The following is an 18,462-nucleotide window of genomic DNA, read 5'->3' as shown; positions in this document are numbered from 1 at the left end:
GAATGCAAAATATATTCATTTGCATTTCCCTGATGATGAGTGATGTTGAGCATCTTTTCATGTGTTATATTGGCCATTTGTATGTCTTCATTTGAAAAGTATCGATTTAGGTACATTTTCTATATTTTAATTGACTTATTTGTTGTTTTAGCTATGAAGTTGTATAGCATTTTTTATACAGATTTTATAGCGAGCCCTTATAAGGTACAAAGTTTGTAAATATTTTGTACAATTTCATAGGTTACCTCTTTATCTTGTTGCTTGTTGTCCAGAAGCTTTTGAATTTGATGTAGTTCAACACGTCTGTTTTTGCTTATATTGCCTCTGACTTTGGTGTGAAATCAATATATATTTGCAAAGAATGTCAATAAAGTTTTTCCTTATATTTACGTCTACAAGTTGTAAACTTTCATATTTTATATTTTTATGTTAAATGTGTATTTCTTTTATTTTTGGTATGCTGTAAGGTAAGGATCTTATTTATTTATTTCTTTATTTCTGTATTTATTTTTGCGCATGGCTGACCAGTTTTCCCAGCATCAATTATTGAAGAAACTTTTTTTCTCATTGTGTATTCTTGGTGTCTTTGTTGAAGATTAATTGAACACATATACTTGGGCTTATTTCTGGTCTCTATTGCATTCTGTAGGAAGTGATTACATTGAATCTGAAGATCACTTTGGGTAGTGTAGCCATTTTAACAAAGGTATTCTTCCAATTCTTATACACAGGTTATCGTTCCATTTCAGTGTGTTTCCATTTCCAATTCATTTCATTAGTGTTACAGTGTAAGTGCAAAGGTCTTTTACCACCATGGTAAAATTTATTTCCAAGTGTTTAATTCTTTTTTGATTGATATTGTAAATGGGATTGTTCCTTCAATGTTAATATATGTTGATTTACATACTTAAACTTAAAATAATTCATTTATTCCTTCTACCAAAATTATTTTAAAGTTTACTTATATATTTTTAGTAATCTCTACGCCCAATGTGGGGTTTCAACTCACAAGCCTGAGATCAAGACTCACACTCTCTTCTGACTGAGCCAGCCAGGTGCCCCCTCATTGTATCAGTAATTTTAAGGGAGTCTTTAGTTTTTTCTAAATACGGTCATCCAGTCTGCCAATAGTGATATTTTACATTCTTTTAAAATTAGGTGACCTTTAATTTTTTTTCTATTTCTTAATATTCTAGCTAGGGCTTTCAGTACTCAGTTAAATAGAGGAGAAGCAGAGGACATTCTGGTCTTGTTCTTTGTTTTAGAGGGAAAACTTTCAGCCTAACACCAGTGAGTATGGTGTTACCCATGGGGTTGTCATATATGGCCTTTCTTATGTTGAGTTAGCTGCCTTCCCTCTAAACCCACTTTGCTGAGAGTTTTTGCTCATAAAAGGATGCTGAATTTTGTCATAGTTTTTTTTCTCTGCATCTATTGAGAGGACTGCGTTATTTTTTTTTTAATTTTTTATTCTGTTTATATGATGCATCAGATTAATTCATGTATCTTGAACCACACTTGCATCTCAGAAATAAATCCTACTTGGTCGTGTGTAATAATAATTGAAAATAATAATTGTAATGTGCTGTTGAATTCAGCTCGCTAATAGTTCCTGAGGAATTTTACATCTGTGGTCATCATGAAATGTTGGCCTGTAATTTTTATTTTCTTTTAGAGTTCTCTCTCTTTGGTATCATATTAACACTTTTCTCATTAAAAGGTTTGGAAGCATTCCCTGTTCATCATTTTTTAAGAAGAGTTTGAGAAGGATACTTATTAATTCTTCATTAAATGTTTGGTAGAATTCACTAGTGATGGCATCTGCTCCTGGAATTTCCGTGTGGTGTGGTTTTGGTTATTGATTCAATTCTTTACTTGTTAATGACCTGCCTCAATTTTCCATGTCTTCATAATTCTGTATTTTCGGTGGTATATTTACAGAAATGTATCATTTTCTCCTAAATTAGTTAATTCCTAGACAAATAGTTTTTCATAGATGCTTCTTATGATCATTTGTCATTCTGTGGCATAAGTTGCAATATCTCTTTCACTGATAATTTCATTAATTTTAGTCCTTTTTTTTTAGTTTAACTGAAGATTTGCCAATTTCGTTTATCCTCTCAAAAAATGGTTCTTTATTACATTGATTATTGATTTGGTTTTAATAGACTCTGTTTAATTTTTATCTACTATCTTGTTTATTATTATCTACTTCTGTTAAATTTGGGCTTTATTAATTATTATTTTTAAGTTATTTTAATCAGTTAATTTAAGATCTTTTTTAAATGTTGATATGCATCACTATAAACTTTTTACTTAGAATTATTTTTGTCACATTTTATAAATTTTTCTATGTCATATTTCCATTTTTATTTTTTGCAAAATATTTATTTCGATTTTAATAAATTTTTGACTCATTGTTCAGGAGTATGCACATACATATACAATGGAATATTACTCAGCCATCAAAAATGATGAAATCTTGCCATTTGCAATAATGTGGATGAAGCTAGAGTGTATATGATAAGTGAAATAAGTCAGAGAAAAACAAATACCATACAATTTAACTAATATGTGTAATTTAAAATATGAAATAAATGAACATAGGGGAAAATGATTGAAGTGAACCATAAAACAGACTCTTAAGTATAGAGAAAAAACTGAGTATTCTTAGAGGGGCATTGGCCACTGGGATGGTTTAAATTAGTGAGGAGTATGAAGGAAGGTACTTGTTCTTTTGAGTCCTGGGTGTTATATATAAGTAATGAATCACTACATTCTGAAACCAGTATTACACTATATTTTTACTTACTGGAATTCAAATATAAACTTGAAACAAAAAATTTAAAAAATAATAATAAATCAAATATTTGAAGAAGAAAAACAGCAGAGTTTTTAATTTTCTAAATCTTATGTTTTCCTTATAAATGTACAAAGATCAGTAAACATTAGTTATTTAATTGTATTGGTTAAATACATAAAGTTAAGCATAAGGCAAAGAATAAAGGGAAATAAAACCTAAGTATAAATATTATCAGTGTATTTACTCTCTAGACTCTGCCTCCCCTATAAAAGCTTTGGCCACTTCATTGCTGCAGAGGATCTAGATGAGGGGATTCAGCATGGGAGTAAGAATGGTGTAGAAGACAGACACCATTTTGCCCTGGGTGGGAGAATAATCTTAAGCGGTCCTCATGTATATGAACAAACCTGCTCATACTACTTTACCATCACCATGAAGTGAGAGGAACTGGTGGTAAAAGATTTCCGTTGGACCTCTCTAGACCCCATTTGAATGACAGCCACAATAACATTAACATAGGAAGCAATGATTATTGCTACAGGGGAAATAAGAATAATAACATAGAATAAATATCAACCATTAAATAACAATATGCTGGTGCATGAGAGAGTGAGAAGGGCAGGGACATCACAGAAAAAGTGGGGCATTTCCTGGCACCACAATATGAGAAAGACAATGCAACTACAGCTTCAATTAGACCATCAAGCGAGCCAAGAATGTATGAAGAAGCTGCCATGAGATCTTAATAGGTGGCAAATGGCAACATAATGGTCTTAGCAGGAAACATTCTGCTCCAAGCAGAGACACATATAAGAATATCTGGGCTCCACAACCAGCCAGAGAGATGGACTTTCTGCCAGACAAGTAGTTGAAAGCCATCTTGGGTACAGTGGTGCAGATAAGCATGAGGTCTATGAGGGAGAGTTGGCTGAGGAGGAAGTACATGTTGGTGTGGAGGTGGTTGTCCAGGCAGATGAGGAGAACCATAGCAGTGTTTGCCATGAAGGCCACTGTGAAGATGCCCAAGACCAGTGAGAAAAGGAAGATGCAAGTGGGGCTGTCATTGAAGATTCCCACATGGATAAAGTCTGAGTTAAAGTTCTGATTCTCCCATGCCATGATAAATGTTTACTGCAAGGAATACAAGAAGTGACAAATGGCTGTGATTGTGTTATAGAAACATCAAGCACTTCCTTCCCTAAGTCACCACTTCTACCAAATTGCCTAAGCAAGGGACAATTGTTTCTGTAGTCATGTGTTTTTTTTCATTTTTAGACTAGGTATATTGAAGTATATTTTTAGCTTGATGTGATTTTTAATGCACAATGAATTGTTCACAGACATAGTTACATCATAAAAATATGAGAGTTTTATCAAGTGATATAATCAGGTTAGATCAACTAGTCAACTAATATGTGTAATATAGATTATCCATTCATAAAAACATGGTCATGAAAGGCATAAATGTCTTAAAAGTCAATGAGATTTTCTTTATGTTTCTTTAGTTTTTCCATGAAACTTGGCATAAAAATTCTATCAAAGTATAGAGAAAATCATATACTGATTTTAATGAGACAACGTTAATCACATGTCAAGTAAACAGAAGGTATTGAGAAATGAACAATCAGATGTCCATTAAGTATTTTTTTCTAATAATTGTGAATTGTAGTGGAAATAGTTTGCTCATAAATACACTCTTTCACTTGTTTGAAAGTCTCTTTCCTCATATTTTGGCATATAAATAATAGATCTTATGATAAATTCAACACACATCAAGTCATCTTCTGATAATTTGACACTTTTCACTCCCTTGTATAAAGCAATCTTTCAATCAAATGTGCATCCTGGAATAATACCAAGAACATCAACAGATTCATCACTTCTTTCAATTTGGAACTAACTTATGTAATTAACTATATAAATTGGGAAAGTGGGAGTGCCTTGAAAGCTGTGCAGCCTGAGAAACTCCATGGATCAGATACTTCTTTGACCTTTATTAAATTGTCTTCTTGTTTACCTTTTTTCCTTAACCAGGGCCATATAATGCTATTGAGACTCAGTCCAACTCATATCAGTGGGATTATCTGGGGAAGTAAAATGTACCTGCCATTTTGAAGTTCATTCTATGTGCAAACCTCCAAATCAAATTTTGTTCTCGTAGCTTATGGAAAAGAAATTGCTTAAGTGGGTGCTGCAATCTTTTCTCACTTTGCTTTCATTGTCCCCATCACTTAAAATTGACAGGAGCTGGGGCACCTGGGTGGCTCAGCTGGTTGAGTGTCTGGCTTTGGCTCAGGTCATGATCTCATGGTTTGTGAGTTTGAGCCCCGCATCAGGCTCTGTGCTGACAGCTCAAGAGCCTGGAGGCTGTTTCGGATTCTGTGTCTCCCTCTCTGTCTGCTTCTCCTGCTTGTGCTCTGTGTGTGTGTGTGTGTCTCTCTCAAAAATAAATGAACATTATAAAAATGACAAGAGCTGGAGGGGAGGAGCCAATGTGGCAGAACAGCATGGAAAAAATTGTTTTTGCATCTTGCATCCATGAAATACAGCCAGATCAACACTAAACCATCCTGCACACCTAGAAAAAATGATTTGAGGATTAACACAACATTCTGCACAATCTGAATTACAAAACTCAGCAGGTACATGGCACGGAGAAGTGAACTGGGAGAGAGAGAAGCCGCGGAGAGCAGGGAGTTGTTTTTGCTTGTGAAGAGAGAACGGAGATGGGGGGAGAGTTCGGAAAAAGCACCCCCCCCCCCCAAAAGCAGCTAGAGAGAGAGTGGAAATGTAGAAACAGCCACAGGGACTGAAATAAAAAGGGAGAAAGGAGCAAGGAGAGGGTTTACATTTCATTAAGGCTCTATAAACAGTAGAAGTGCAGAGTCTGAAACTCCACAGCTCCATACCTGGCAGTGCTCTGGTGGGAAGGCAAATCCCAAGGAGCAAAGTAGAGTCCAGGAAGTTAATGAGTCACACAGGAAGAAGCGGTTCCACTGCTGGAAAGGTAGAGGTAGAGGCTGTGTGGCTATCCGGTCCCAGCAGACCCCAGAGAACAACCATATTCGCTGGTGTTGAAACAAGGTCATTAAGGGTGAAGACTGGTGCCAGATGTGTGTTGTAATTTTCCATAATCCCTGAAACGCTGCTGCTACATGACCACATGAACTTTTTCTGGGGCGGGCTGGCAGCCAGCTGCAGTCTCTGGGCATAGACAGCAGCACAGTCCCGCAAACGTTCCTGGGTGCATCAGGAACTAGACTTCAAAATGAAGACAGTAACAAGAGATGAAGAAGGGCATTTTATCGCAATTAAGGAGACTATCCACCAAAAATACCTAACGATTGTGAACAATTATACTCTAAATGTGGCAACACACAAATATATAAATCAATTAATCACAAAATAAATAAACGCATTGATAATAATCCCATAATAGTAGGAGACCTCAACACCCACTTACAACAAAGAACAGATCATCTAATCAGAAAATCAACAAGAAAACAAAGGCTTTGAATGATACACTGGACCAGATGGACTTAACAGACACATTCAGAACATTTCATCCTAAAGCAGCAGAATGTACATTCGTCTCCAGTGCACATGGAACGTTCCCCAAAATATACCACATACTGGGACACAAATCAGCCCTCAACAAGTACAAAATGATTGAGATCATACTGTGCACATTTTCTGACCACAACGCTATGAAACTCGAAATCAACCACAAGAAAAAATTTGGAAAGATAACAAATACTTGGAGACTAAAGAGCATCATATCAAAGAATGAATGGACTAACAAAGAAGTTAAAGAGCCCAAAACTTCTGGGACACAGGAAAGGCAGTATAAGAGGAAAGTATATACCAATCCAGGCCTTCCTAAAGAAGGAAGAAAGGTCTCAGATACACAACCTAACTTTACACCTTAAAGAGTTGGAAAAAGACAGTGAATAAAACCCAAAACCAGCATAAGACAGAAAATAGTAAAGATTAGAGCAAAAAGCAATGCTATCAAAACCAACCAAACAAACAAACAAACAAAAAACACAGTAGAACAGACCAATGAAATCAGAAGCTGGTTCTTTAAAAGAATTAATAAACCACTAGCCAGTTTGATCAAAAAGAAAAGGGAAAGGACCAAATATATAAAATCAAGAATGAAAGAGGAGAGATCACGACCAACACAGCAGAATTAAAGCAATAATAACAAAATATGAGCAATTATATGCCAATAAAATGGGCAATCTGGAAGAAATGGAAAAATTTCTAGAAACGTATAAACTACTAAAACTGAAATGGGAAGAGATAGAAAATTATAACAGAGCCATAACCAGTAAAAAAAATTGAATTAGTAATGAAAAATCTCCCAAACAACGAGTCCAGGCCAGATGGCTTTCCAGGGGAATTCTACCAAACATTTAAGGGAGAGTTGACACCTACTCTCTTGAAGCTGTTCCAAAAAATAGAAATGGAAGGAAAACTTCCAAACTCGTTCTATGAAACCAGCTTTAACTTATTCCAAAACCAGACAAAGACCCCACTAAAAAAGGAGAATTATATACCAATTTCCCTGATGAACATGAATGCAAAAATCCTCAACAAGGTATTAGCCAACCAGATCCAACAATACATTAAAATAATTATTCACCATGACCAAATGGGATTTATACCTGGGATACAGGGCTGGTTCAATATCTGCAAAACAATCAATGTGACTCATCACATCAATAAAAGAAAGGACAAGAACCACATGATCCTATCAATAGATGAAGAGAAAGCTTTTGACAAAATGTTGTATCCTTTCTTGATAAAAACTCTTAAGAATGTAGGGATAGAAGAAGCATACCTCAAGATAATAAAAGCCATATACAAAAGACCCCAACACTAATATCATCCTCAATGGGGAAAAACTTAGCACTTTCCCCCTAAGGTCAGGGACAAGACAAGATGTACACTCCCGCCACCGTTATTCAACATAGTATTGGAAATCTTAGCCTCTGCAATTAGACAACACAAAGAAACAAAAGGCACCCAAATTGTCCAAGAGGAGGTTTAACTTTCACTCTTCATAGCTGACATGATACTCTATATGGAAAACCCAAAAGATTCCGCCAAATACTGCAACAAATGATCCTGGATTCAGCAAAGTGGCAGGATATAAATTGGTTGCATTCCTATATACCAACAATAAAGCAGTAGAAAGAAAGCAAGGGATCCATCCCATTTAAAATTGCACCAAAAACTACAAATTACCTAGGAATAAATATAACCAAAGGGGTGAAAAATCTATACACTGAAAACTATAGAACACTTATGAAAGAAATAGAAGAAGACGCAAAAAAACGGAAAAATACTACATGCTGGGTGCATAGGTGGCTCAGGCGGTTCAGGTCATGATCTCATGGCTCATGAATTGGAGCCCTGCGTTGGGCTCTGTGCTGACAGCCCGGAGCCTGGAGCCTGCTTTGGATTCTATGTCTCCCTCTCTTTCTGTCCCTAACCCACTCGCATTCTGTCTCTGTCTCTCTCAAAAATAAATAAATCTTAATTTTAAAAAAAAGAAAGAAAAATATTACATGCTCCTAGATAGGAAGAAAAAAAATTGTTAAAATGTCAATATTACCCAAGCAATATATATACCAATGCAATTCCTATCAAAATAACACCAGCATTCTTCAGAGGTAGAACAATCCTAAAATTTGTATTGGAACCAGAAGGACCCAAATAGCCAAACAATTTGAAAAAAGAAAACCAAACAGGAGGCATCACAATCCGACTTCAAGCTGTATTAAAAAGCTGTAATCATCAAGACAGTATGGTACTGCCCAAGAACAGACACTCAGATCAATGGAACCGAATAGAGAACCCAGAAATGGACCCACAAACATATGGGCAACTAATCTTTGACAAAGCAGAAAGAATATCCATTGGAAATAAACCCAGTTTTCTCAGCAGGTGGTCCTGGGACAACTGGACAGGCCACACTGCAGAGAAATGAACCTGGAGAACTTTGTGTACACTGTAACACAAAAATAACTCTAAATGGATGAAAGACTAACAATGTAAGACAGGAAGCCATCAAAAACCTCTTTGAGCTTGGCTGCAGCAACTTCTTGTTCAACATGTCTCCAAAGGCAAAGGGGAAACAAAAGCAAAAATGAACTACTGGGACCTCATCAGATAAAAGTTGCTGCACAGTGAAGGAAACAATCAGTGAACAAAAGGCAACCAACTGAATGGGAGAAGATATTGCAATGACACATCAGATAAGGGTTAGTATCCAAAATCTATAAAGAACATACTAAACTCAACACCCAAAAAAACAAATATCCAGTGAAGAAATGGGCAAAAGACTAATAGACACTTCTCCAAAGAAGACATCCGATGGCCAACTGACATATGAAAAATGCTCACATCACTCCATCATCAGGGAAATAAAAATCAAAACCAACAATGAGAATACCACCTCACACCTGTCAAATGGCTAACATTAACAACTCAGGCAACAACAGATGTTGTCAAAGAGGCACAGAAAGAGGATCTCTTTTGTACTGCTGTTGGGAATGCAAACTGGTGCAGCCACTTTTTAAAACATTATGGGGTTCCTCAAAAAATTAAAAATACAACTACCCTATGCCCCCTGCTATTGCATATACTAGGTATTTATCCAAGGGACACAGGGATGCTGTTTCGAAGGGGCACATGCATTCCAATGTTTATAGCAGCACTATCAATAATAGCCAAGTACAGAAAGAGACCAAATTTCCATCCATGGAATGAATGTATAAAGAAGATGTGGTATATGCGCGCGCACACCACACACACACACACCACTGGAGTATGATCTCAGCAATCAGAAAGAATGAAATCTTGCCATTCACAACTACGTGGTATTATGATATTGTGAAATTAGTCAAAGACAAATGTATGACTTCACTCATATGAGGACTTTAAGATACAAAACAGATGAACATAAGGGAAGGGAAACAAAATAATATAAAACAAAGAGGGGCACAAAACATAGGAGCCTCTTAAATATGGAGAACAAGCAGAGGGTTACTGGAGGATTTCTGGTGGGGGATCGGCTAAATGGGTAGGGGCATTAAGGAATCTACTCCTGAAATCATTGTTGCACTATATACTAACTAACTTGGATGTAAATTAAAAAAAAAATAATTAAATTAAATTGTTAAAAAAATTTAATTTGATGTAAGATGAAATAAGAAAAGCCTGATAGGGTTGAGTTCAAGTAAATTGTGAAGGGAAGCTTTCAACTTCCCTTTTTATTCCTCAGAATATTTTATTTTTTTCTTTTTTAATGAAGTTCTATTAAGATTCAAATTCATAATGCAATTGTTTTTGTTAGTCAAGCTGGTGTCTATTAAATTTTGACCTTAGGTAAAAAATAAAAAAGAAAAGAAAAATGACAGAAACTGACTCTATAATTAGATCTTTTTTTCCTCATGGCTGCTTTTTATAATCCTTGTGTTAACAACAAATTCCGTCATATTTTAAATCTATACCTCTTTGCATTATGTCCACATCTGCAATAATTATCCTCTCATTTTAGGCTCTTAGCCAGAGAAGCAATGGAAGAATTTCAGTGTAGGATAGTAGAACTGATCAAAATTGACTGGTTTCTATTAATGTAAGATAGTAAATTGTCATTTTGAGTTGAGAAACAGTTTTCAGTTGTCCATTACCAGTATAGAAATGTAATACTGTGCAGTAGGTAAAGAGGTTCACCCTTTAATTTTCTGTAAAATTTTATGTTTGTATTTCTTCAATGTGGACATTGTAAGATATATTATATTACATATTATATTATATTATATTATATTATATTATATATTTATTACATTACATTACATTACATTACATTGTATCTTATTTTGGCAAACCAATCCCATAAAGTGTCGTTGCCTCATGTCCTATGACAGGAAACTACAGTGAACAATATTTTGTGGTGGTCAAGACACTTGTTTCTGAATACTGTCATCCTGGGCTCCTCCACATCACCTCCTGGAAGTAATATCTTGAATTATGTTATGTTATATTTATAAGAATGTATTTAGGTATAGATATAATAACATGAGAAATTACATAGGCATAGTGCTATAAAGTTAACATCATAATGCACATTACTCCATTGTTTTCTACATTGTCTAATAAATTCATCAAAGCTTATCCATATAATTTCTCAAAAAATAATTAATGGTTTGGAGTTAATAGGTTTTCTCTATAAGTACTTAAAAATAGCCTACAGCACAACTTTAGCTAAAGACAATTTATGTTTTTATTAATTCTATTCACCAACTTCAAGAAGTCTGCTGAGGAAAGGAGATTTAAAGGATTGGGTTAGGAAGGGCAGAGCAAAGTAGTCATGTTGACTAAATAAAGACAGTTGACATTCAGTGGAATGTTGAAAGACGTGTGAATTCAAGAAACAAAATGAGTTGTAGAGAAATTTAGAGGGATAGTGAATGAGGGAGAAGAAAGTGAAACAAGGAGGGTTTGGTTGAATGCATATTAGGATGACTTCACCTACATGGCTGTTCTAGATACGCTGCATAATGTCAATGGAGAAGTCATACTCTCCTTCATTATAGAAACACATAAATTAAACAGTATGTTACAGATAAAATGGTATGCAAAAAAATGTTCTTAAGGGAATTTAGAAGTTATTCACCTAAATCCATCCCCTGCTTATATATAAAAAATTCAAGTTACATTTCTCAAAAATGATTGGTGATGCCTTTTGGAAGTGCTTATCAGTATTTATAAGCCCTTCTAATACCCCAATATTACAGATCAAACTAGCTTTCTATTCTTTTCTGCACCCAGCACAATAATTTTGGATTTTACAAAGAATACTGGATTCTCCTCTTCACTCCTCTTAAAGTTTCAATTCTCAAATGGCTCAAATTATCTGCATAGCAGATTTTCATATCCATGCTGAACTTGTTTTGAGATATTGCAGAAAGTCATTCAAACCTCTATTTCAAGATATCTTTTTTCTACTTCCCCTAACTGTATGCATTTTTCTACTTACAGATTCCAAAGATACAACTGAGATAAATATGAGCTTAGGTCTCTTCGGAAGTGTCTACAACTTGAATGTCTGCTTTTCTGCAATCTTTTACCTTTGTAATTCACAAATCCCCTCAAATTCGAACACAAGGTTATCTTGCTCCATGCCTCTTCATTCAATAGCTAGCAAGATCTGCATATACAAAACTTTCAGAAGATGTATGGCATCTACCTCTGTTTTATGTAAAGGAAATTTTATGGACCTTTAGATCAGACAAGTGTGAGTTAACAGTCTTTCTCTACCACCAACTCCTATGTCAATTTACAGGTTAACTAATGTCTCTAAGATTTTGTTTTAATTCTCAGGGTTTTTTATAAAGTACAATTAATTAATTCTTTAAAGAACCACATCAAAATACATGTATCACTGCATGAAATCATCAGATGAACAAATTACCATCATTACTTACTTTCTTGTCACTCCTCTTTCCCCCTAATTTGCAATAATCTCCACTACTGCTCCCTTTGACATTTTTGAAAATATTCTGTTTTTCTTACTAAATTGTTGGTTCCACATTGATAACCTATATGCTTATTTTATATGTGTTTAATCCAACTGAACGAAGGCCATATTATCCTCGCAGTGATTGAAGGCAAGAATAAATAGACTAGATAAAAGGTAGACTCTTGTGGGACGCCTGGGTAGCTCAGTCCGTTGAGCATCCAACTTGGCTCAGCTCATGATCTCACAGTCTGTGAGTTCGAGCCCCGTGATGGGCTCTGTGCTGACAGCTCAGAGCCTGGAGCCTGCTTCGGATTCTGTGTCTCCCTCTCTCTGTCCCTCCCCTGCTCAAGCTCTGTCTCTGTCTGTCTCAAAAATAAATAAAAACATTAAAAAAATTTTTTAAAAGGTAGACTTTTGCAATGATTCTCAGTTTAGCATTTAAACACTGTTTTGAATAATACCTTACATTTTTAACATCTTTACAGGTATATTTAATTTAATCTTCAAAAATACCTGGGATAAATATTTAAAAAAACGCATTTATTTTACAGAGAATATAAAGGGGGTAAGTTGCAGATCAACATGAAGTGCTTCCCTACTTAAAAGCTTCAAAATATCAAAATTTATGATACATAATGCTTTTGAATAAACTTTGATTCCCTTTGATTGAACTCCAGAGTACCTTATATGTTTTGGAATGTACACTCTCTCTCAGGCTTACTTTCTAGGTGTTCTCAAGAAGATACTACACACAGAATAACTGAAAACTTTTTTAAGTTCCAGGGGAAATCTGTACAACACAATTTTAGTAAGTCATCTGTGATTTAACTTTATAATCCCCCTAGGGAATTCAGTCCCTGTTCTTCAATTATAGTATTTTATGTTAGCATCCACTTTTTCTCTTAGAACTTCATATGTTTTCCCCGAAGGGAAGATGGCGGCGTAGGAGGACGCTGGGCTCAACGCGCAACCTGCTGATCACTTAGATTCCACCTACACCTGCCTAAATAACCCAGAAAACCGCCAGAGGATTAGCAGAACGGAGTCACCAGACCCAAGCGCAGACAAGAGGCCCACAGAAGAGGGTAGGAAGGGCGGCGAGGCGGTGCGCACTCCACGGACTGGTGGGAGGGAGCCGGGGCGGAGGGGCAGCTCGCTGGCCAAGCAGAGTCCCTGAGTCTGGCTGGCAAAAGCGGAGGGGCCTGACGGACTGTGTTCCAACAGCAAGCGCGACTTAGCGTCTGGGAGGTCATAAGTTAACAGCTCTGCTCGGAAAGCCGGAAGGCTGGAGGACAAAAGGCAGGGAGAGCTGCGGAGCCCCCCGGACGACAGAGCTCAGTTTGGTGGGGAACAAAGGCGCTCGCCAGCGCCATCTCCCCCGCCCATCCCCCAGCCAAAATCCCAAAGGGAACCGGTTCCTGCCAGGGAAATTGCTCGCTCCGCGCAAACACCCAACTCTGTGCTTCTGCGGAGCCAAACCTCCGGCAGCGGATCTGACTCCCTCCGGCTGCCTCCAGGGCCCCTCCTGAAGTGGATGACCTAAGGAGAAGCGAGCTAAGCCTGCCCCCCTGCCGCCGTGCACCTTGCCTACCCACCCCAGCTAATACTCCAGATCCCCAGCATCACAAGCCTGACAGTGTGCAAGTAGCCCAGATGGGCCACGCCACCCCACAGTGAATCCCACCCCTAGGAGAGGGGAAGAGAAGGCACACACCAGTCTGACTGTGGCCCCAGCGGTGGGCTGGGGGCAGACATCAGGACGGACTGAGGCCCCGCCCACCAACTCCAGTTATACACCACAGCACAGGGGAAGTGCCCTGCAGGTCCTCACCACACCACGGACTATCCAAAATGACCAAGCGGAAGAATTCCCCTCAGAAGAATCTCCAGGAAATAACAACAGCTAATGAGCTGATCAAAAAGGATTTAAATAATATAACAGAAAGTGAATTTAGAATAATAGTCATAAAATTAATCGCTGGGCTGGAAAACAGTATACAGGACAGCAGAGAATCTCTTGCTACAGAGAACAAAGGACTAAGGAACAGTCACGAGGAGCTGAAAAACGCTTTAAATGAAATGCAAAACAAAATGGAAACCACCACGGCTCGGATGGAAGAGGCAGAGGAGAGAATAGGTGAACTAGAAGATAAAGTTATGGAAAAAGAGGAAGCTGAGAAAAAGAGAGATAAAAAAATCCAGGAGTATGAGGGGAAAATTAGAGAACTAAGTGATACACTAAAAAGAAATAATATACGCATAATTGGTATCCCAGAGGAGGAAGAGAGAGGGAAAGGTGCTGAAGGGGTACTTGAAGAAATAATAGCTGAGAACTTCCCTGAACTGGGGAAGGAAAAAGGCATTGAAATCCAAGAGGCACAGAGAACTCCCTTCAGACGTAACTTGAATCGATCTTCTGCACGACATATCATAGTGAAACTGGCAAAATACAAGGATAAAGAGAAAACTCTGAAAGCAGCAAGGGGTAAACGTGCCCTCACATATAAAGGGAGACCTAGAAGACTCGTGACTGATCTCTCTTTTGAAACTTGGCAGGCCAGAAAGAATTGGCATGAGATTTTCAGTGTGCTAAACAGAAAAAATATGCAGCCGAGAATCCTTTATCCAGCAAGTCTGTCATTTAGAATAGAAGGAGAGATAAAGGTCTTCCCAAACAAACAAAAACTGAAGGAATTTGTCACCACTAAACCAGCCCTACAAGAGATCCTAAGGGGGACCCTGTGAGACAAAGTACCAGAGACATCACTACAAGCATAAAACATACAGACATCACAATGACTGTAAACCCGTATCTTTCTATAATAACACTGAATGTAAATGGATTAAATGCGCCAACCAAAAGACATAGGGTATCAGAATGGATAAAAAAACAAGACCCATCTATTTGCTGTCTACAAGAGACTCATTTTAGACCTGAGGACACCTTTAGATTCAGAGTGAGGGGATGGAGAACTATTTATCATGCTACTGGAAGCCAAAAGAAAGCTGGAGTAGCCATACTTATATCAGACAAACTAGACTTTAAATTAAAGGCTGTAACAAGAGATGAAGAAGGACATTATATAATACTTACAGGGTCTCTCCATTAGGAAGAGCTAACAATTATAAATGTCTATGTGCCGAATACCGGAGACCCCAAATATATAAAACAATTACTCATAAACATAAGCAACCTTATTGATAAGAATGTGGTAATTGCAGGGGACTTTAACACCCCACTTACAGAAATGGATAGATCATCTAGACACACGGTCAATAAAGAAACAAGGACCCTAAATGAGACATTGGATCAGATGGACTTGACAGATATATTTAGAACCCTGCATCCCAAAGCAACAGAATATACTTTCTTCTCGAGTGCACATGGAACATTCTCCAAGATAGATCATATACTGGGTCACAAAACAGCCCTTCATAAGTTTACAAGAATTGAAATTATACCATGCATACTTTCAGACCACAATGCTATGAAGCTTGAAATCAACCACAGGAAAAAGTCTGGAAAACCTCCAAAACACCCTACTAACGAATGAGTGGGTCAACCAGGCAATTAGAGAAGAAATCAAAAAATATATGGAAACAAACGAAAATGAAAATACAACAATCCAGACGCTTTGGGACGCAGCGAAGGCAGTCCTGAGAGGAAAATACATTGCAATCCAGGCCTATCTCAAGAAACAAGAAAAATGCCAAATACAAAATCTAACAGCACACCTAAAGGAAATAGAAGCAGAACAGCAAAGGCAGCCTAAACCCAGCAGAAGAAGAGAAATAATAAAGATCAGAGCAGAAATCAACAATATAGAATCTAAAAAAACTGTAGAGCAGATCAACAAAACCAAGAGTTGGTTTTTTGAAAAAATAAACAAAATTGACAAACCTCTAGCCAGGCTTCTCAAAAAGAAAAGGGAGATGACCCAAATAGATAAAATCATGAATGAAAATGGAATGATTACAACCAATCCCTCAGAGATACAAACAATTATCAGGGAATACTATGAAAAATTATATGCCAACAAATTGGACAACCTGGAAGAAATGGACACATTCCTGAACACCCACACTCTTCCAAAACTCAATCAGGAGGAAATAGAAAGCTTGAACAGACCCATAACCAGCGAAGAAATTGAATCGGTTATCAAAACTCTCCCAACAAATAAGAGTCCAGGACCAGATGGCTTCCCAGGGGAGTTCTACCAGACGTTTAAAGCAGAGATAATACCTATCCTTCTCAAGCTATTCCAAGAAATAGAAAGGGAAGGAAAACTTCCAGACTCATTCTATGAAGCCAGTATTACTTTGATTCTTAAATCAGACAGAGACTCAGTAAAAAAAGTGAACTACAGGCCAATATCCCTGATGAATATGGATGCAAAAATTCTCAATAAGATACTAGCAAATCGAATTCAACAGCATATAAAAAGAATTATTCACCATGATCAAGTGGGATTCATTCCTGGGATGCAGGGCTGGTTCAACATTCGCAAATCAATCAACGTGATACATCACATTAACAAAAAAAAGAGAAGAACCATATGATCCTGTCAATCGATGCAGAAAAGGCCTTTGACAAAATCCAGCACCCTTTCTTAATAAAAACCCTTGAGAAAGTCGGGATAGAAGGAATATACTTAAACATCATAAAAGCCATTTATGAAAAGCCCACAGCTAAAATCATCCTCAACGGGGAAAAACTGAGAGCTTTTTCCCTGAGATCAGGAACACGACAGGGATGCCCACTCTCACCGCTGTTGTTTAACATAGTGCTGGAAGTTCTAGCATCAGCAATCAGACAACAAAAGGAAATCAAAGGCATCAAAATTGGCAAAGAGGAAGTCAAGCTTTCGCTTTTTGCAGATGACATGATATTATACATGGAAAATCCAATAGACTCCACCAAAAGTCTGCTAAAACTGATACATGAATTCAGCAAAGTTGCAGGATACAAAATCAATGTACAGAAATCAGTTGCATTCTTATACACTAACAACGAAGCAACAGAAAGACAAATAAAGAAACTGATCCCATTCACAATTGCACCAAGAAGCATAAAATACCTAGGAATAAATCTAACCAAAGATGTAAAGGATCTGTATGCTGAAAACTATAGAAAGCTTATGAAGGTAATTGAAGAAGATTTAAAGATATGGAAAGACATTCCCTGCTCATGGATTGGAAAAATAAATATTGTCAAAATGTCAATACTACCCAAAGCTATCTACACATTCAATGCAATCCCAATCAAAATTGCACCAGCATTCTTCTCGAAACTAGAACAAGCAATCCTAAAATTCATATGGAACCACAAAAGGCCCCGAATAGCCAAAGGAATTTTGAAGAAGAAGACCAAAGCAGGAGGCATCACAATCCCAGACTTTAGCCTCTACTACAAAGCTGTCATCATCAAGACAGCATGGTATTGGCACAAAAACAGACACACAGACCAATGGAATAGAATGGAAACCCCAGAACTGGACCCACAAACGTATGGCCAACTCATCTTTGACAAAGCAGGAAAGAACATCCAATGGAAAAAAGACAGCCTCTTTAACAAATGGTGCTGGGAGAACTGGACAGCAACATGCAGAAGGTTGAAACTAGACCCCTTTCTCACACCACTCACAAAAATAAACTCAAAATGGATAAAGGACCTGAATGTGAGACAGGAAACCATCAAAACCTTAGAGTAGAAAGCAGGAAAAGACCTCTCTGACCTCAGCAGTAGCAATCTCTTACTCGACACATCCCCAAAGGCAAGGGAATTAAAAGCAAAAGTGAATTACTGGGACCTTATGAAGATAAAAAGCTTCTGCACAGCAAAAGAAACAACCAGCAAAACTAAAAGGCAACCAATGGAATGGGAAAAGATATTTGCAAATGACATATCGGACAAAGGGCTAGTATCTAAAATCTATAAAGAGCTCACCAAACTCCACACCCAAAAAACAAATAACCCAGTGAAGAAATGGGCAGAAAACATGAATAGACACTTCTCTAAAGAAGACATCCAGATGGCCAACAGGCACATGAAAAGATGTTCAGCGTCGCTCCTTATCAGGGAAATACAAATCAAAACCACACTCAGGTATCACTTCACGCCAGT

General features: G+C 37.3%; 1 pseudogene; it reads right to left on the bottom strand.

Moving 5' to 3' along the window:
* Positions 1-3,103: 3,103 nt before the first annotated feature.
* Positions 3,104-3,922, bottom strand: LOC115499686 (annotated as a pseudogene).
* Between the last annotated feature and the right edge of the window lie 14,540 nt (positions 3,923-18,462).

Source organism: Lynx canadensis, chromosome A1 (genome assembly GCF_007474595.2).
Source record: "Lynx canadensis isolate LIC74 chromosome A1, mLynCan4.pri.v2, whole genome shotgun sequence".
Taxonomy (NCBI): domain Eukaryota; kingdom Metazoa; phylum Chordata; class Mammalia; order Carnivora; family Felidae; genus Lynx; species Lynx canadensis.
This window is presented reverse-complemented; position numbering and strand designations above follow the sequence as displayed.